The sequence below is a fragment of the Podarcis pityusensis genome (genome assembly GCF_964106645.2).
Source record: "Podarcis pityusensis genome assembly, chromosome: 9".
In the NCBI taxonomy this organism is placed as follows: domain Eukaryota; kingdom Metazoa; phylum Chordata; class Lepidosauria; order Squamata; family Lacertidae; genus Podarcis; species Podarcis pityusensis.
The window spans coordinates 76,874,936-76,893,820 of record NC_138034.1 but is presented as its reverse complement, the minus strand read 5'-3'; the positions used below and the strand labels follow the sequence as shown (position 1 = coordinate 76,893,820).

The 18,885-nt window shown below is 47.6% G+C and overlaps 1 long non-coding RNA gene across 1 annotated transcript in view; it reads right to left on the bottom strand.

Moving 5' to 3' along the window:
• LOC308485481 overlaps window positions 1-18,885 on the bottom strand; it is a 131,013-nt gene that overhangs the window by 77,008 nt on the left and 35,120 nt on the right. The gene's annotated exons all lie outside the window — the stretch shown is intronic.

The following is an 18,885-nucleotide window of genomic DNA, read 5'->3' as shown; positions in this document are numbered from 1 at the left end:
GCACACGGATCTGGCTTTTATAGCAAGGAGAAATCTTGTGGCTCCCTTAAAGAAACGATCCCCCCCCCCCGCCCCGCCACTTGTTTTATTTGAATAATAATTTGTACCTTCCTGTGCAAACCAAATTAGTTATTTTAAAAGGTAAGAACACGAAGGCAAAAAGTTAGCCTCTCCATCTTCCCCTTTCCAGATACACCCCCCCTTGCCCCCCACCTGGCCAAGGGTCTGCCAGTGGAATCGATGGGCACCAACAAAAACTGCTCACTTAACATGGGAGTAAGGCAGGGCTGAAGATCCAGGCAGAGAGTAGTTTGATAATCCCAGCAAACACCTCTGGTATGTGAATTCTGAATCAATCGAACTGATAGCACATATTTTGAAGACCTGTCATTCAGAGGCGGAAATAAGAGGTGCTGCTGATACAAAAGAACAACCCACATATAATCAATAACTTGCGGAACATCAACATTCCCCATACAAAAAGCATCAGAGTCATTCCGGTAGGAGACAGTATTCCAGCACATTGCCTGCCCTTTGCTGAGTTGTGTGCAAACATCTTAACAATGAGAGGTGATGGGGAGATCCTCTCTAGATAGAACTGAGTCTAGTCCTGGGTTCAGGGCTCCCCTCTCCTGTCCTCACCACTTCACCCACAATTGGAAGTACGGAATACTACAACATAAAATGTATTTATTTTCAATCACATTTCTGAACAGTTGATGCAAGGACAAAATTGTTGCCACCCTTTAAGTGCAGAATGAAGTGTGATTCTTCTCTGTGCATTTTGTTTCCTTGCTCTCCTTTTTCGCAAAAGAGGAGACTGAGCAGCCGGACCTGCTGGCAAGACCTTAGATCTGAGCTCTCTGCTCTCTTCTGTGTCCTGCGAGCGAACCAAGGTTCACACACTTGGTGGGGGCGCTGCTAAACTGTTTCTTGCTCTAGGAAACTTTGTTCAGCTGAGGTCTCAGGAAATTCAGCAGCAGGGCTTTGGAAGCCACACTGACCAGAATGCAGGTGATGACCGGAGAACAATGATCCACAGGGGAAAGAGAGCTTGGTTTTAAATGAGGCGAGAAACAGATCAGTTCATACGGAGACTTTCCACCAAAATCTAACAAGATGGGAAAGGGTTGAGTTTGCTTGCTGTAAAGTGAGCAAGGGAATATGACAGTACTTAACTAAATGAATAAGCCACTTACACATGGATTTCAAAAGAGATCTGAAATGTTTCTTTCTATTCCTCTGCTACCCCACACCACGAAGTTCTCTGGGAAATACAAGAACATACAACGGGCTTTGCTGGATCAAGCCAAAGGAGGCCCATTGAATTGTCTTCATCATCATTTTATTTTTATGCTGCCTTCCCATAGTTAAGACCTTGCTCAAGGCAGCTCACAGCGTGGAAAGATTTGCATAATTGCAAAAGTAGTCATAAACAATAAACAAAATGCATCCAGAAGCACGCAGCAAAGTTGAACAATTTTCACATAAATCATAAGAAGGACTAAAATAAAGATGCCAAAAATATATAGTATCTACAGCAGTCTTTCTTTGGCGATCCCTCGTAGCTGCGTAAGATTGTCTTCCATAAACACGTTTTTAAAAATGAGTCCGTAAGTGACTGTGGAGGCCAATTCTGGATCCACACGTCCTTCCACAGTGGGGACATTGGTTTCTGAGCGGGAGTTGATCATGGTGTGGATTTGCCAAGCGGCCTTCCTCTTAGCACGTTTCTCTCTTGCGTCCTGAGTTCGAGTGCCTTCAAAGCCCATTGTAGGGATGGCATCGCAGGGTGAGGGCACACCCTCCCCCACAGCATCAGACAAGCCACAGCTGTCTAGCCGCCATGCCCACTCCTTGACCTTTTGTCTCCTCAGCTGTCTTCCATGTACTGACCTTTACCTCCTTTGCAAAGGTATTGTGCATTTCTCCCTGTAATGGGAACATGACTTGGTGGAGCAGGTTGCGTAGATAACAAGGCAACACCCAGGGGGCTTGGGATTGGAGAAGTGTAAAGGGCAAAGCCCTGAATGTATCTTGCTGGTTTTGCATATCTTGCGAATAAAAAGAGCCTCTGCTAAGCTAGCAATCAGCTTGTTCCTGCACATCTCACTTGCATCCCAACTCCCGTCTCAGCTCTGTTTTTTCTACACCCAGGACACCTTTGGGAAGGGCTGTTCTCCAACTGGAGCGCTCGCAGGCCAGTGTTTTCCAGTTGTCAGTGTTTATACTACATTTTTAAAGATTTGCCTTGAGACCGTCTTTAAACCTCTTTTGTTGACCACCAGCATTACGCTTTCCATTTTTAAGTTCGGAATGGAGTAGTTGCTTTGGAAGACGATGATCAGGCATCTGCACAACATGACCAGTCCAACGAAGTTGATGTTGAAGAATCATTGCTTCAACACTGGTGATCTTTGCTTCTTCCAGTACACTGGCATTAGTTCACCTGTCTTCAAAAGTGATGTGTAAAATATTTCGGAGACACTGTTGAGTGAATCTTTCGAGAAGTTGGAGATGGCGTTTATAAGTGGTCCATGTTTCACAAGCATACAGCAAGGTTGATTGTACAATTGTTTTGTAAACAAGCATTTTGGTTTTCCTGCGAATGTCCCGGTCCTCAAATACTCTGCACTTCAACTGGGAGAAAGCCACACTCGCAGAGCTCAGGCGATGCTGGATTTCGACATCAGTGTTGGCCCTTGTAGAAAGATAACTGCCGAGGTAGGAGAAGTGATTGGCATTTTCCAATGTTACACCACTGAGTTGGATTTGTGGGTTGGATTTGTGCAGAGGGGTTAAGACACCAGCCTCCTGATCTCGCGGTAGCCAGCCAGCTGCTTTGGGGGGGGGTGAGCCCAGCAGCCCTCTGCCCACCTGCGATTCCCAGCAGCAGGTATTCAGAGTCAGAGCGGGAACATGACCGTCATGGCTAGTAGCCGTCATTAACTTATTGCAATAAAAAACCAAACAGAGTAGGAAGTGAAACAAAACCATTAAAATGCAGGGGAATGACAGCCCTACAGAAATGCAACAAACCAGAACCTGTGGCATCCTCTGTGTAAGAAACCAAGGCCCAGAGCATCTGGGTTATTTGGAAGGCGTGGGGGGAGAAAAGGGGGCATCACTTGGCACCAAAACGGCCACCTAGTTGACGGCTGTTCCCTCCGTGGAGCAGGGGCCACTGCAGACAAGGCCTTCTCCCTGGTGTTCGCTTGCCTGCCTCACACCATTTAACACTGCAAAGTTTAATTCAGCCGTGTCCTTTTTGATACGTTTGTGACCACTATTGTTATGCTTGTAGTTATGCAATTTTTGATATGTTGCCAGCCGCCTTGAGCATGGTTTTCACTGTGTGTCAAGAGGCTTCTTCAGCTTCTCCAAAGAGTGATGGGCGTTCCTGAAGAAGAGATGTAGTCAAGAAGCTGTGTGCCACCATCTTCACTCCTCCACCCCAAGGTATGGAAGATGTGGAACCCTGGCTTATGGGCAGATCACTTGTTTCTCATGCAGAAACTTGCTCTGGTTTCAGTCTCCAGCGGCAAGAGCTCAAGGTGAGCTCTGGAGAGCCCTGCCAGGTGAGGAGCCCCATGCAGTTTGACTTGAGGGTCAAAACCATCAAACCCTCTTGAGCACCTGCCTTCAGAGTTGCCCATCTCCCAGCCCAGCAGCTTCCCCATCGCGTCCTGTGGTCCACCTCTGGACCTCCTCCTAACTTCTCGCCTGCCCTGCCTGGTCTAGACAGGTCCCCTCCTTTCTGACACGCTCTCCATCTTCCCTTCCCTCCTCCAGGAGCCACACTTATTAGGCCCCCTAACTGAATGAAGCTCCGCGAGAGCCATCCATCAGCGCGACGAGGCCATCCATTACCCTGCCGGGCAGGAGGCAATTAGGACGACGGGGCTGTAAATCACCGCCACTCTCCCCGTTGTGCCACGGGGGCCGCAGCGGACGGTGGCAGGGGCCGCTGGGCTCTGATCACATTTCCTCCGCCCAAGGTGAAGCCGCACCAGGGATGACAAATTGTCATCCCGCCATCCCCTCCTAGGGGCTCATCTGTCTCTCTGCCGACGGGACAGGTTATTGGATCTTGCCACGGATGGGGCCGGGCGGCCTTATTGCTCAACGTCGCTGTGACAAAGGGAAGTGTTAATGACCCCACAGAGGGACAACTCAGCCCCATCTGTTTCCATTAGGGCTGCCGCTGCTTTTCCCAGAGTGTTTGGGCCGTGCTTCCGCTTCCAGGGGGAATCTTAACTCAGGGTTGCCGTACGTCTGGAAAAGTTGACTGAAATATGGCAACCCTGTCTTAACTTCCCCGTGTAGGGGCTTGCAGAACTTCTGGCGGCCTTTGCCGCAAGGATGGCTGCTTCCCCATGAGAAATAAAGGAGGAGTTAGCAATATGCCTTTCTCCCTTGCAGCCTCGGCTGCTCACAGAGCCCCCGAAGCAATTATTCACCTGTGCTGCCGAAGCTCCACAGACCTGAGGAGAAAGCGATGGAGCTCTGAGCTGCACACCTTGATGTGATTTCTCTGGCTGGGGCTCATATATATCTTGTCACTGGAGGCTGCAGAGATACAGTAGTCAGAATCCTGCTCTCCTGTAGAGGGAAAGGTTGAAGCCAGACTCACAGAGCAGTTGGGGAATCCTGAAGGGGGCCATCAAAGCCCGCCTCGTAGAACCATAGAATTGCAGAGGTGGAAGGGTCTCAGACTTGCCGGAGCTTCTCCGCTGACTCTGGTAAAAGAGTGTAAGCTTACAACTATATGAAATATCCCTTTTCACATGCAACAAATGGTAACTTTCACATTGCAAAATAAATAGAGAGTTTGCATTTGTTGGCCTTCTGTACACATGAAATACATTTTTTATACTCCAAACATCAGCTCTACAGCGGTACTTCGGGTTAAGAACTTAATTCGTTCTGGAGGTCTGTTCTTAACTTGAAACTGTTCTTAACCTGAAGCACCACTTTAGCTAATGGGGCCTCCTGCTGCCGCCGCACAAAGTTCTTAACCCGAGGTAATATTTCTGGGTTAGCGAAGTCTGTAACCTGAAGTGTACAGGTACCACTGTATTAATGTTTTGCGAGTTAACAACAACAACAACAGCAACAACTTTATTATTTATACCCCATTCCACAGTTAGGGCACCACTACCGAGAAGGCCCTCTGCCGTCAAAATTAACCTCGTTTGATGTATGCGATTCAAAATGTCAACAAGTTATTTAAGGGAATTATCTTAGCCCACTTTGAAATTATTGCCAAGCAATGTATAAAACACCCTGATGCCTATATGACTTGCACCTATTTAGGATGTGTTTTGCACAGGGATTACTGAAAAGAGTTACTGATTCCAGGGCAAAAATTGCAACCCATGAATGAATACTTTCAATAATGCTCTGGTATCCTTACATGGCGAGGAAAGAACAGTTGTCTATCGCTGGCTGACAGAGGACAACATACCCCAGAATTATTCTCAGACAACCTCTGCCCACAGTTTCACAGACCTCTGCCCTCATAGCAAGGCCAGATTGTGGGTCGGGGAGCAGAACAAGCCCTTTGGGGACGACATAAAACCACCTTGGTTTAGAATCATCAATGACCCAGCCTTGTCTCCTGTCCTGATACCTTCACAGCGTTCCAGTTTCCCAAATCCTTAAACATTATCAGGCGATTAAATTGAGAGCCTGGTCATAACACCTGAACCTCTTTCCATGCGTCAGCTGAGTTCTGGGACGGGGTGGGGAGTCCCCTAGTTTAACATTTCTGGATTTCCACACAGTATGTGCTAATAAACTCTCAGTTACTACTAGTATAGAAAGCCCTTGACAACTTGGGACCAGTTTACCTACGAGATCACTTTACCTCACATTCACCCAACTGACCTCTTTCGTCAGCAGAATTGGGACAACTTCAGGTGGCTCATGATACTTGTTCTGCCTTTGTAGAAACTCGGTTGTTCAGTGTGGCGGCACCTGCACTTTCAAACTCCCTGCCTCTTCGATATCAAGCAAGCGCCTTCGTCGTCCTCTTTTTGACACCTGCTGAAAAAGTTCTTGTTTAGACCAGTCTATGCACATGCTTGGAATTTAACCTTTTCTTTAGTATTTTAACTTTTTGTATGTTTTCAACTATTACAACTGTATTCAACTATTGTTGTAAATTTTGGCTTATTATTTAATTGCTTCATCTTTTTGTAAACCACTTTGAGGTTTTTCTTACAATCAAGCGATGTATACATTTTATGAAATAAATGAAACAAATAAATATACAGTGGTTTCTCGGGTTAGGAACTTAATTCGTTCCAGAGGTCCACTCTTAACCTGAAACAGTTCTTAACCTGACGTGTGCTTTCACAAATGGGGCCTCCCACTGCCACTGCGCTGCCAACGCACTATTTCCGTTCTTATCCTGCGGCAAAGTTCTTAACCTGGAGCAACCACTTCCTGGTTAGCGGAGTTTGTAACCTGAAGCATCTGTAACCTGAGGTACCACTGTACTCTTACCATATCCTAGAACTTGGGATTTATTGGCTACTGCGTTTAATTGTTGCTGGATAGTTTGATGGCCTGGGGAACAGGCTGTGTCTGGCAAGTGTCACCAGGTGACCCCTTTGGTGCACAGAAGTCCTGTCCCTCAGCTGACCGCCAGGCTTTGCAAAGGGCTAAGCTAAGGGACGCGGGTGGTGCTGTGGGTTAAACCACAGAGCCTAGGACTTCCTGATCAGAAGGTTGGTGGTTCAAATCCCCGCGACGGGGTGAGCTCCCGTTGCTCGGTCCCTGCTCCTGCCCACCTAGCAGTTCGAAAGCACATCAAAGTGCAAGTAGATAAATAGGTACCACTCCAGCAGGAAGGTAAATGGCATTTCCATGCACTGCTCTGGTTCGCCAGAAGCGGCTTAGTCATGCTGGCCACAAGACCCGGAAGCTGTACGCCTGCTCCCTCGGCCAATAAAGCGAGATGAGCGCCGCAACCCCAGAGTTGGCCACAACTGGACCTAATGGTCAGGGGTCCCTTTACCTTTACCTTTAAGCATTGCCCTTGGGAAGTTACCCTGAGCAGCTGATTGTCGGGGCTTGCAAATAGAACAAGGCAGGTGGAGGGAACTTTTGCCAAAAGTTCCCCACGCCTGCTGTGGGTCAACCCTGCTCATTCTGATGCCTGGATTGGCTAGTGACCCACTTAGAAAAAGCTCTGAGTGACATCCATGGACCTTTGCACCTTAGCTCAATCCATCCTGCCTCTTAACTTCTGGTTTTCCCACCCTCCGTGCTTTGATTTCTTAAAGTCATGTTTAAGATCAAAGGCTGGGCTCTCGCAGATAAGGCTTTCTGGCAAACAAGGAAGGAAAGTAACAAAGGATGGATCTCTTGGGTGCCAGGAAACACTTATTAGCTGGGGGGGGGGGGTTGTTGCTGGGAAATCTCCCAAGGCTACTCATTCCTGCAAAGTGGTTCCTTCTCACTGCAAGGCCCTGGGAAAGATGTCTCTGTCTTGCCCAGTCAGAGGCAGCCAAGCTCCTGAATGGTAGTTACTGAGAACTGCCGGAGAGGAGAGTGTTGCTCTTGTGCTTGGATCCTGCTTACTGTTGGTTTCCCACAAACCTCTGGCTAGTGTGAGAACAGGCTGCTGGACTAGATGGGCCCCCTTTGGCCTAATCCAGCAGGTTCTTCTTATGTTCTTAAGCAATGCATCCAGCCACACAATGTGACATCCTTGCCCCCTTGGAAACTTTTTGAAACACATGTCAGGATATATAAGAATGAAACAGGGTCAGGCCAATGGCCCATCCAGTATCCTGTTCTCTCAATGACCGACCAGGTGCCTCAATGGGAAGCCTATAGGAATCTGTGGGGAAGCCGCAAGCAGGATCCAAGCACAAGAGTCCTCTCCCCTCCTGAGGTTTCCAGCAGATGGCCTTCAGAAGCATTGCTGCCTCTGACTGGGGAAACAAAATAAACAATTCCTTCCAGTAGCACCTTAAAAGGTAAAGGTAAAGGGACCCCTGACCATTAAGTCCAGTTGTGACCAACTCTGGGGTTGTGGCGCTCATCTCTCTTTACTGGCCGAGGGAGCCGGCGTACAGCTTCCGGGTCATGTGGCCAGCATGACAAAGCCGCTTCTGGCAAACCAGAGCAGCGCACGGAAACGCCGTTTACCTTCCCACCAGAGCAGTACCTATTTATCTACTTGCACTTTGACGTGCTTTTGAACTGCTAGGTTAGCAGGAGCTGGGACCGAGCAACGGGAGCAGCGGTGTAGCGTGAGTTGTCAGCACCCGGGGCAAGGCAAGTAATTTGCGCCCCCTAGAGTGAGTGAGCCAGGTAGGGGCAGAGAGCTGCGAGTGCGAGTGCGCCCCCCCCCAGATGTTGCGCCCGGTGCGGCCGGCCCCCCCTGCACCCCCCACGCTACGCCACTGAACGGGAGCTCACCCCGTTGCAGGGATTCGAACTGCTGACCTTCTGATCGGCAAGTCCTAGGCTCTGTGGTTTAACCCACAGCGCCACCCGTGTCCCTTATAAATAATTTATCATCATCATCATGCAAAGCAGGTGACTGACTCTTCCGGTGCCTTTTGACAGCCTGGTTGGCAGAGCCAAAAGAGCCGCCCAGCCCGCCCTCCTTGTCCTCCCCATTCCCAGCCAAACTCGGACGCGGGAGCAGCCGAAAAGCCCCTAATGAAGACGGATGGTCCGTGTCGCTCTCCTTCCTCAGATCCTCCCTGTTCTTATTGATGGGCTGAGGGGTGAAAGGCCGGGAGCACAATGCCCACGGAGGAGGATGCCGCCAGGAGGGGGAGATGTAAGAGAGCCCGGCTTGTTGAGGAGATGGACTGCCAGCCTGCCTTTTGCCATCCATCACTCCCAAGAAGCCTTTGCAAATGCAGATGAATGCTGGGCTCCTGTTAAGACTGGCTGCAATGGAGAAGGGGCTGTTTGAGCACCATCCATCTCCCAAAGGGGCTCCTGCCTGCCTCCTTGCCGCCTGTGTATCAAAAAGCCATCAAGGGAGGCCCCTCTCCAAACCAGGCTCAAGCAGCAGCAGCAGCAGTAGCAGTAGCAGCAACGAAACAGTAGAGAGCACAGGAGGGCAACCAAGATGGCCAAGGGTCTGGAAAAACAAGCCTGGTGAGGAACGGTAATAATAATAATAATAATAATAATAATAATAATAAATTTATTATTTATACCCCGCCCATCTGGCTGGGTTTCCCCAGCCACTCTGGGTGGCTTCCAACACAATATTAAAATAAAGTAATGCATCAAACATTAAAAGCTTCCCTAAAGAGGGCTGCCTTCAGATGTTGTCTAAAAGTCTGGTAGTTGTTGTTCTCTTTGACATCTGCTGGGAGGGCGTTCCACAAGGAGGGCGCCACCACCGAGAAGGCCCTCTGCCTAGTTCCCTGTAACTTGGCGTCTTGCAGTGAGGGAACCGCCAGAAGGCCCTCGGAGCTGGACCTCAGTGTCCGGGCAGAAAGATGGAGGTGGAGACGCTCCTTCAGGTCTACTGGGCCGAGGCAGTTTAGGGCTTTAGAGGTCAGCACCAACACTTTGAATTGTGCTCAGAAACGTACTGGGAGCCAATGCAGATCTCTCAGGACCAGTGTTATGTGATCTCAGCGGCCGCCCCCAGTCACCAGTCTATCTGCCGCATTCTCTGCAGTCCCTAAACTCATTATCTGGAAAGTGACTTGCAGTGAGGGACCTTTCCTTATTTGAGCACTCCACATTCTGGAGTTGAGCCCTGGGACAGCAACTGGATTCTGAAACAGACCTTAAACCAGAGTTAAATAGCCCCCCCCCCCAAAAAAAAGGCCAGGCAGGAGAACCTCTGAGACTGAATTTAGGAAAAGCAAGCATTGGTGCCGACTTGTGCTCAGATGCCATACTCCTGTCCTAGAGGCTGCCCATTTTATCTCAATATGGGGTGGTGCCCACTCCTTTGCGAAGGAAACGCACTCTGCACATGACCCGAGGCAACACTTTCCTGTCAGTTCGCCCATCCCAGGCCAAGTGGTGGCAACGCAGACGAGTTCTGGACCTGAGCCCTGGATCAAATTAGGTCGCTCTCTGACCCTTTGCAGAGCCGGGGTGAATTGGAACCAATTAGCAAAACCACTCGATGTTGCAAAAGAGCTGAAAGGAAAATTAAAGGGAGACAATAGTTCAATAAATCAGGAGGTTGGAATGATGGAGAACAAAGGCACTGAAGGAATCTCACCCTGTCCTAGAAAAGGGAGGGTGCCCATGGAAGCGATTTAAATAAAAATAAAAGCAGCAAGAGGCCAAGAAATCAAATCCAGATTGATTCCCTTGGGTGGGTGATGGGCTTTTGTGCATTTGTGTGGTGGAAGGGGGGGGGCGTCTCAGGAAGCGGTGGCAGCGTTTAATGAGGAGCTTCTAGCCAAGGGAGGTGGAAAGCGAGGACTGCGAAAGAACCCCCAAACCAGCGCAAGCACAACACCCCCCAGGGACCCCCACCGGGTGAAGTGCATTCCTTTGCAACAGCTTCCAGGCCCACCCTCTCACCCACCTGCCTGGGCTTGCCCAAGGCTCCCCCCACCCAGCAGAAGAGCACTGGCGGGATTCAGACTTGGAGGGGGGGGTGTTGGAAGGAGAGATGTTGTAGGGCAGAAGCACCAAGAGCTCCACAGGTGAGCCACGAAGGGCCAGACACCTGTACTCCTGGGGGGGGCAACACGAAGCCCCCCCACCTCTCTGCCAAAATTTCCAGAAGGGGGACTGTGTATGTCCTCCTCTACAGTCCTCTTATCTGTCCAGTCCAAGTCTGGTTGAGAGTAAAATGACCCCAGACAAGGGAGATGTTTTGGAACGGGACCCGCTGTTCTCACCTGGACCGCAGGTGTGTTGAGCAGGAACACGCAGCATCCGCTTCCAAGCTATTGCAAAATATATTTGGGTTTCCATTTAATTTACAGTTGCCCTGTCTAATTTTGCACCTATAGATAGGTAGGTAGATAGATAGATAGATAGATAGATAGATAGATAGATAGATCAGCCCATGCACGCAAATGTCTTTGCGAAAATATGCCATCTTCCTCCTCCTTTTGGGTGGACTATAACTGACCAGGACCTAAAAAGCAGCAAGTTTTTGATTGATTGATTGATTTTGATTTATTTAAAGAACACTCCTCTCTGCTGCCTCCCCACTTTTCAGCCAAACAGATTCCCAGAGCAGCTTCCGTAAGATCCATTAACAACAAGACAGCCTCTGCCCACATGCTTGCAGTCAAAAAGATAAGGCAGGAAAGGAAAAAGATGTGGAGGGAAGAGGAAAACAAACGTTGTCAATTCTTAGAGTGACACAGGACTTGGAATGGAAATCTCAGCTGAGGCGATGGAGTGATCCTGCTCCCCAGTTTCCACTCTGCTCCTTGGGCACCTGCTTTACTGTCTCATTGGCACCAGGCAATTTTTTTTTTTTAAATTAAGGCCTTTGACATCTTTAAGACTATTTTATCATTATTTAACATCATTTATTTTAGTTTCTAGGGATGCAGGTGGTGCTGTGGGTAAAACCTCAGCACCTAGGACTTGCCGATCGCATGGTCGGCGGTTCGAATCCCTGCGACGGGGTGAGCTCCCGTTGCTCGGTCCCAGCGCCTGCCAACCTAGCAGTTCGAATGCACCTCCGGGTGCAAGTCGATAAACAGGGGCCGCTTACCAGCGGGAAGGTAAACGGCGTTCCGTGTGCTGCGCTGGCTCGCCAGATGCAGCTTGTCACGCTGGCCCCGTGACCCGGAAGTGTCTGCGGACAGCGCTGGCTCCCGGCCTCTAGAGTGAGATGAGCGCACAACCCTAGAGTCTGGCAAGACTGGCCCGTACGGGCGGGGATACGTTTACCTTTACTATTTTAGTTTCTACAAACTGAACAATGTTTTGCTTTGAATTTGAATTGCTGAATCGTTGTGTTGCCCTCCTAATCTTGTGATTACATTACCCTTGTGTGTTGCCCAGAGAATATTTTTTAATAAATGGAATCAGCCGCCACAATATCAAAAAGGTTTAAATTCTCTAGATGGGACAGCACTGAACACTCTTCCTGCACCCCCCCCCCCCAGTTTAAAGTTAAATCAAAAGCAATGTAAGATTCTCTCGGGGTCTGCTGCCCTTACTCACCCCTAAAGCATTTATGACTTGCAAAAGGGACCTCATCGGATAGGAAGTATTTAATCAAAGGCAATCAATTCAGCCCCCCAAGGCAGTAGCTCCAACAGGAAGGCAGCAAATTTTGAATTAAGGCATTCAGAGGGCTTGGAGTGAGCAGCAGCTCCCCTCCCAATATCCCAGTATATTTTTTAAAATAAAAAAAACCCTAAACATTAAAATACCTGTAAACTTACAAATGATTAAAGCCAGCAATTTGCACACATTGCTGCTCTTCTCTTGAACTTCCCGCTTGAACTTCAGGGCAATTCATGAGTTTCTTGTTATTTGGTTTGTGTGTGTGTGTGTGTGTGTGTGTGTGTGTGTGTGTGTCTGCTGCTGCTGCAATGGAGCAATTGATGAATTCCTTGCTTATGGTGCTACTTTTCCTGATCATGTTTGGTCACATTTGACTTTTCTTTTAAAAAGGATTTGTAACCCCACCCATCCTAAAAGCTTTCTGCAGCTAACAATCAATGAAAACAATTGCCCCAATGCTGAAAGTGCCCACAAAAAAAATAAAAATATTGTTGCGTGCATGGTGTAGAATAACACAGTCTCTGCCTTTTATATAATAAAAGCCATCAGAAGAAGGAAAGGAAAACATAAAATGTTTGCCTTTTTTGACATAAAATGTTGAATTTGATGTTCACAAAATCTGGAAATTTTTAGATCAATGTGGATATTTTTAGCAGTCTTCCCTGCAGGAATTTTAAAGGGTCTCACCAATATTTGAAATACAAAGTTTGTTGTTCATTTGTTAATTGAGGTGCCAGAATGAAATTAGCTTTTTGGTTTAAAGGAGTTATTTGTTTTGTTTTGTTTTGTTTTGTTTTGTTTTGTTTTGTTTTGTTTTGTTTTACAAAACGACCACTTACCAGCAAAACTGCTGGTTCAAGAAAGGCTGGACTTCTCATTGCAGCTGTTTTTTGAAATAAAAGTTTTAAGTAACAGCTACTTGCAGTGGAATGTTTGGTTGCTGACAGGGAAACGTACTTGAATGGCAGTTGATTACAACACTGGAATGTCTCAAAAATAATTGTTTGGAGGTGTTCATAAAAATAGAACTTCAGCAATTAAAAAAAAAAACCCTGACGTGTGAGAGTGAGTGTGCTCTGGGGACTTATCTTAGCAATGCATAATTTTGAAATAATATAAAGCTTTGGATGTGCACGTTTACCTTAAGTTTTTTATTGCTGCACCCCATCGTTAGGAGTGCCGATGGAGAAAATTTGCAGGGCTGACTTGTTGCAGATTTGCAGCCAAGAGAAGACTCAATTCTGAATGATGGAATTGGGATATGTGAACTGCATGAGTCCAAAACTCATCACAAAACATCCCTTCTAAATTGTGTAACTTCCATTTAAACACTTACAATGGGTCCATTTATTTGTCTCCATCAAATTGATTGCACTTCATTATTAAAAAATTGTCCAGTAGCACTTTAGAGACCAACTAAGTTTGTTCCAGGTATAAGCTTTCATGTGCATGCGCACTTCTTCAGATACCAATAACTTCATTGATAGGAATAGTTCGCAAAGTGTTTTAAAGTGTTTAAGGGTTTTAATAATTTGCAAAAGTTTTAAATAGTCACTTCTTTCTTTTTAAAAGACCGTTAGGACTTCTGGGGTTTTTAAAGTTTTTTTTTAGGAGAGGTAGTCAGGAAATCCTTGTGTGTGTGCAAATAGGGTGAAGTTTCTTTCTTTCTTTCTTTCTTTCTTTCTTTCTTTCTTTCTTTCTTTCTTTCTTATGCTGCTTCTGTTTCTATTTGTAGGGTTTATTTCTGTTCCTTGCCTGACTCCTTTTTGTCTCAGCAGCCGTGGAAATAATCTCTGTGCTGTGGGTTGGAACTGCATTAATTGTGGGAATTGGCGGGGGGAGGGGAGAGAGAGAGAGAGAGAGAGAGAGAGAGAGAGAGAGAGATCAATGGTTGCACAGGAGAGGTCAAAATTTGATAACCTGTACACATTTAGTGGGGAAAAAACCTCTAGCCGTAGTATTTTGGATGTATGAGATAAGGGAATTGATGGTGTTGGTAAATAGTAGGGTAACTATTTGCAGTCTCTACCTGCCACATTCAAGAAGCACAGATTACCATCTGAAATGCTGAATAATTCAATTTCAAGACCCTCTCTCTCTGCACTGACTTCTTCTTGCCATCTTCCTTTTGTCTAGAAAAAACAGATTTTATTTTTACTTTTTTAAGGCAAGGGGACTGCAGAGACCCTTGACAGATCATCTTGTGCAGGCAGACCCTCTGGCCGGGTGCTGGTGTGAGCTGTATGAGGGAGAAATATCAATCAGAGGAGCTGCAGCCTTTCATATCTGATTCCTTGAGGCCAAGTCCCCTTCTGGATGCGACCTGGCGTTGCTGCGTGTTCTAGGGTTGCATGCTGCTCAACTCCGTCCCGGGCGGAGAATCTTCCATGATTCTTTGCAAACAAAGGGTGATGAATGAATTAAACGAGAAGGAATATCTGAGTGTCGATTAAGAAGAGCGTCGGGGAAGAGGCTGCAACTGTTTTGAGCAAGGGATTTTAAAAATATGGCTGCAGAGCTCTCCCTCTCTATTGAGGCTTTCCTTTCTTTTTGACAGTCAACAGCAAGTTCCATTCACGTATTTGAAATGCAGCGGGAGACTGGGGGACAGGACTGGGGGACAGGACTGTACAATATACAGGGAAAGGGACATTTTGCCTATCGCGCCTTTATCATTTGCAACTGCGCCGATGGAAGACCACAGATCTTTTGGTCTAACGCAGCTTCTTCCCCCAAAAAATAAATAGTTTTTTTAAGGTGGTGTGTGAACTCAAAAAGGAAGAAAAGAAACCAAATTTTTAAAAAATGGGATTTGCGTTTAATCAGTTGGTATGGACTTTGAAGAGTTTCTATGCTTGTCTTACAGACTTAGCAGGATTTGGCCCAGATATTTCAAACTTGCCTCAGTTTCCCACCGGAGAAGTCTGTGGGCCAGAGCAGGGATTGATCAATGCCTGACTTGCCTTCATTGTTTTGTAATCAGACAAGGTGCTTTTTCCTCCAGGATATGGTTCAAGTGTCAAATGAATTAACAAAGGAAGCTCTATGGGTCTGGCTTTTTCCCCTTTCAGGTGGGCAGTCTAAAGAGTCCGGCCCCCTCCTTGACCTCAGGATCTGTTAACTGAATTGCCCTGCAATATTCATTTCCACTTAGCAGGACTGGGAGCTATTCAAGGAGCAAATTTTAAAACTCCTCAGAGTGCTCAGTCACCCAACGTCTGCGAAAGCAAAAGAAATGTTAATCAATCTGGATTTCTTTCTTTTTTTCCTAAGAGCAGCATTAGTGAACCTCCATCTATCTAAAATATATATGTAATGAGGATATGTTTTCCCCTAACTCACTGGCTGTTCTGGTCTCGGGTTACGCTGGCATTTGGAACGCACAGGGAAATTCAGCTGAGTTATTTTCCCTCATTAGCTGCATAAGATGTTTCTCGTTATGGCTTTTTAATTTCATCAAAGACCGCCTCTTGTGCAGAATAATGGAGGCTGTATTCTTGCAGTGATGCAAAAATCCTTAAAAGAGGGAGAGGAGAAGGGGGAACAGAAAATTCCAAACAGCCCTCTGAAATGTGCAAAGGGGTTGGGTCTGGGTCTCCTCTATGTGGGATCCTGTTATTTGAGGTATCCCGATGACTTTGTATTAAGGGGGGGGGGGGGAGAGGTAACAACGAAATTGGTAATAAGAACATTCCCCTCTCCCCACAGAGAAACTTTTTTTTTGTTTGTCAAAAGCCATTCACTTTCGCAAATTTATTTTACTTTGTTTAAAAATAATAATAACAACCGGAAAGTTTTAATTGTTAAAGAGATCTCTAAAAAAATAAGAGATGAAGAACCGAAAGAATGAAACTTCAAAAGTGCAATTAAAAGATACATCGGATCTGAAGAAGCTGGAGATATTTCCCGGCAACTTTAGTATGAATTTGCTTATATGTAAATAGTTAACAATTGCATGTAATTGTATTTGTATAAGAGGAAAACGGGATGATTAAATGACCTAAGCAGCTCAGTATTTAGGTAAAAGGGAGTCAAACAGAAAGGAGTTTTGCTTTGATGCTATGAACATCCACATGGCCTAATCAGAAAGGACAAGAAAGAGGACCCTTTTTTTTGCTTGAAGGTAATCGTACAATTGCCTTTATGTTTTATGGGGGTGTGTGTGTGCTTAAAAGGGTTTTTCTTTCTTTTAACGAAGAAATAAATTTGAAGCCAGAAATGCCACAGCAAAGCTGAAAAGCTGAAAGCAGCGCACATATTCTGAAGTCAGACAAAAGAACAACATATTATTAATAACAGCACATGGTTCTTGCTGTTTTATCCTCCACCATCCCAGTGAGAAAACCAAGTTGCTCTCTGTGCATTTTCCACTTCGGTCCCTACAGAAGGTTCTCAGTTAACCAAAAAGGTGACTGCCATGCACTTCTGCACTTTACAGCCTGCGAGGAAAACCCTGAGCAAAATGCTGTTTTCTGCTGAAACGATTTCTTCCGGGAAATGCCAGAAATTGGTGCTGAGTTTAAGCAACGTTTGGTCCGGTTCCCTTAGCCCAGGTTGGCCTGTCTGTCACCGGCCCTGGAGCAAGTGATGTTGTGTGCCCCTCGCTTGCCCCAGCGCCAGGTGCCACGAAACAACCTTAGTTGGTTCAGGCCGAGCTATGGGGAACAGTCCACACCCCCACTCTGCAAATGGAGGAGGCCCCTATTCTGGTGGCCCCATCCTAAATTGTGCTCCTTCTGCAAATACTGGGGCGTTGTGCATTAGGGTGGCAGCTTTGACAAGGATGTGGGATTCCATCGTTTGAGATGTGGTAGCAGCACCCTCTCCTGCACAAGCCTCCAGCAATGGGGCGCTCTTCAAGCCAACGGGTCCATTTGTCGACTTACCTGCCCCTTCACGACCTGCCTCCTCTATCTCTCCAGTTCTCCTCCTGTCTCTTCTCGGCTGCCTCTCTGCCCCTGAGCCTCTTTGCTCCTCTCTGTTCTGGAAAGGGCTTTCTCACTCTCGCAAACCCCTTACCCACCCCCGGCATTCCGCTTTCTACAATAAGAGAATTCCCTCGGTATGCACACGCATACCTTCCTGGGCTGGGGGAGATTGGCTGGCTTACTCACACGGAGCAAAGCTTTAATATTTGACCCTAGTCATGCAAACAATTCGTTTCCCAACAAAAACGCATTCCTTACACGCAGTAATGATTAGCAGAATTATTTATGCCTTTGTTAGCAGTGCTTTTGAGAGGGAGGGTCATAAATAGGAGGTAGGTGGCCTGACCATTTTAAAAAGTGCCAGGAGATGGTGGGGGGAGGTCTCCTATTGATCTACCCAAGGGCCAAGACCTGGGGAGGGGGGTGCCCTGTTAGTGGCAAACACACTCCGTGAGATCTGTGGCAGCGGGACCCTTGGTGCTGACCCCACAACACTTTTGGCATGACCTCTGCTCTGAGGCATTGGGAGTTTTCATCGCCTCTTTGCACGGGATATTGAAGAAGAGTGGAGAACATGGGACTGGATATCTATTGCTGCTGCTGCTTAAATGGGCATGGAAATCCATGTTTGCTGTGTATGTTTTAATATTACTGATCAACTTCCCGTTAACATTGTGCAGGAGTGCGAAAGGCCAGGATGAGCTAATTCGTGGCCCCTGAGCCACAGTGGCTGAGGCAGACGGCCTTGGGTGACCATTGCTGGTCAAAGACCTTGGGAACGACACAGCCGAGCACCTGCTGATTAAGAGGGTGGTCAGGTCAATGGGCTGCTGGGTCCAGTTTGGGTTGGGTTTCCGCATAAGCTGTGCGAGCAATCGCTATGGGGCAGCCAGGAGGTCTCCCCCAGTGCCGGTGAACCTCTGTGGGGACAGAGAAGGGGTGGTCACAATGGCAGTCAGGCATGGACAGCCTTCCTTTGCATGTCGAGATGCTCCCGTGTAAGAACACAAGAAGAGCCTGCTGGATCAGGCCCATGGCCCATCCAGTCCAGCATGCTGGTCTCACAGGGGCCAACCAGATGCCCCCCAAGGGAAACCCACAGGCAGGATCCCAGCACAAGAGCAGCCCTCTCTCCTCTGTGGTTTCCAGCAACTGGGAGGCAGAAGAATGGCTGCCTGCGACTCTGGAGGCAGAGCCATCTTGCCTAGTAGTCATCCACAGCCCTCTCCTCCGCCATGAATTTGCCTAATCGTCTTTTAAAGCCATGCCGTGGGATCACATTCATCCAGTGCTTTACCAACTGCACTGGCTCCCGGTGGAGTACAGGGTCAGGTTTAAGGTGCTGGCTTTGACCTTTAAAGCCCTATATGGCTTAGGACCCTCAAACCTACTGGACTGCCTCTCCTGGTCTGCCCTGTGGAGGACCTTAAGGTCCACAAATGACAACACTTCGGAGGTCCCAAGTCGCACGGTGGTTAGATTGGTTTCAACTAGGACCAGGGCCTTTTCAGTACTGGCCCCGACTTGGTGGAACGCTCTGTCACAAGAGACCAGGGCCCTGCGGGCAGCGGCGTAGCGTGGGTTGTCAGCACCCAGGGCAAGGCAAGTAATTTGCCCCCCCAACCCGGGGCAAGGCAAGTAATTTGTGCCCCCTAACCCCTAACCTGCCGCCGCTGCCAGCTTCTTCTTGCTGCTGCCTGGTCTGGTTCTCTCCCGCGCTCAGCGCTGCGCTGGGCGGCCCCTGCAC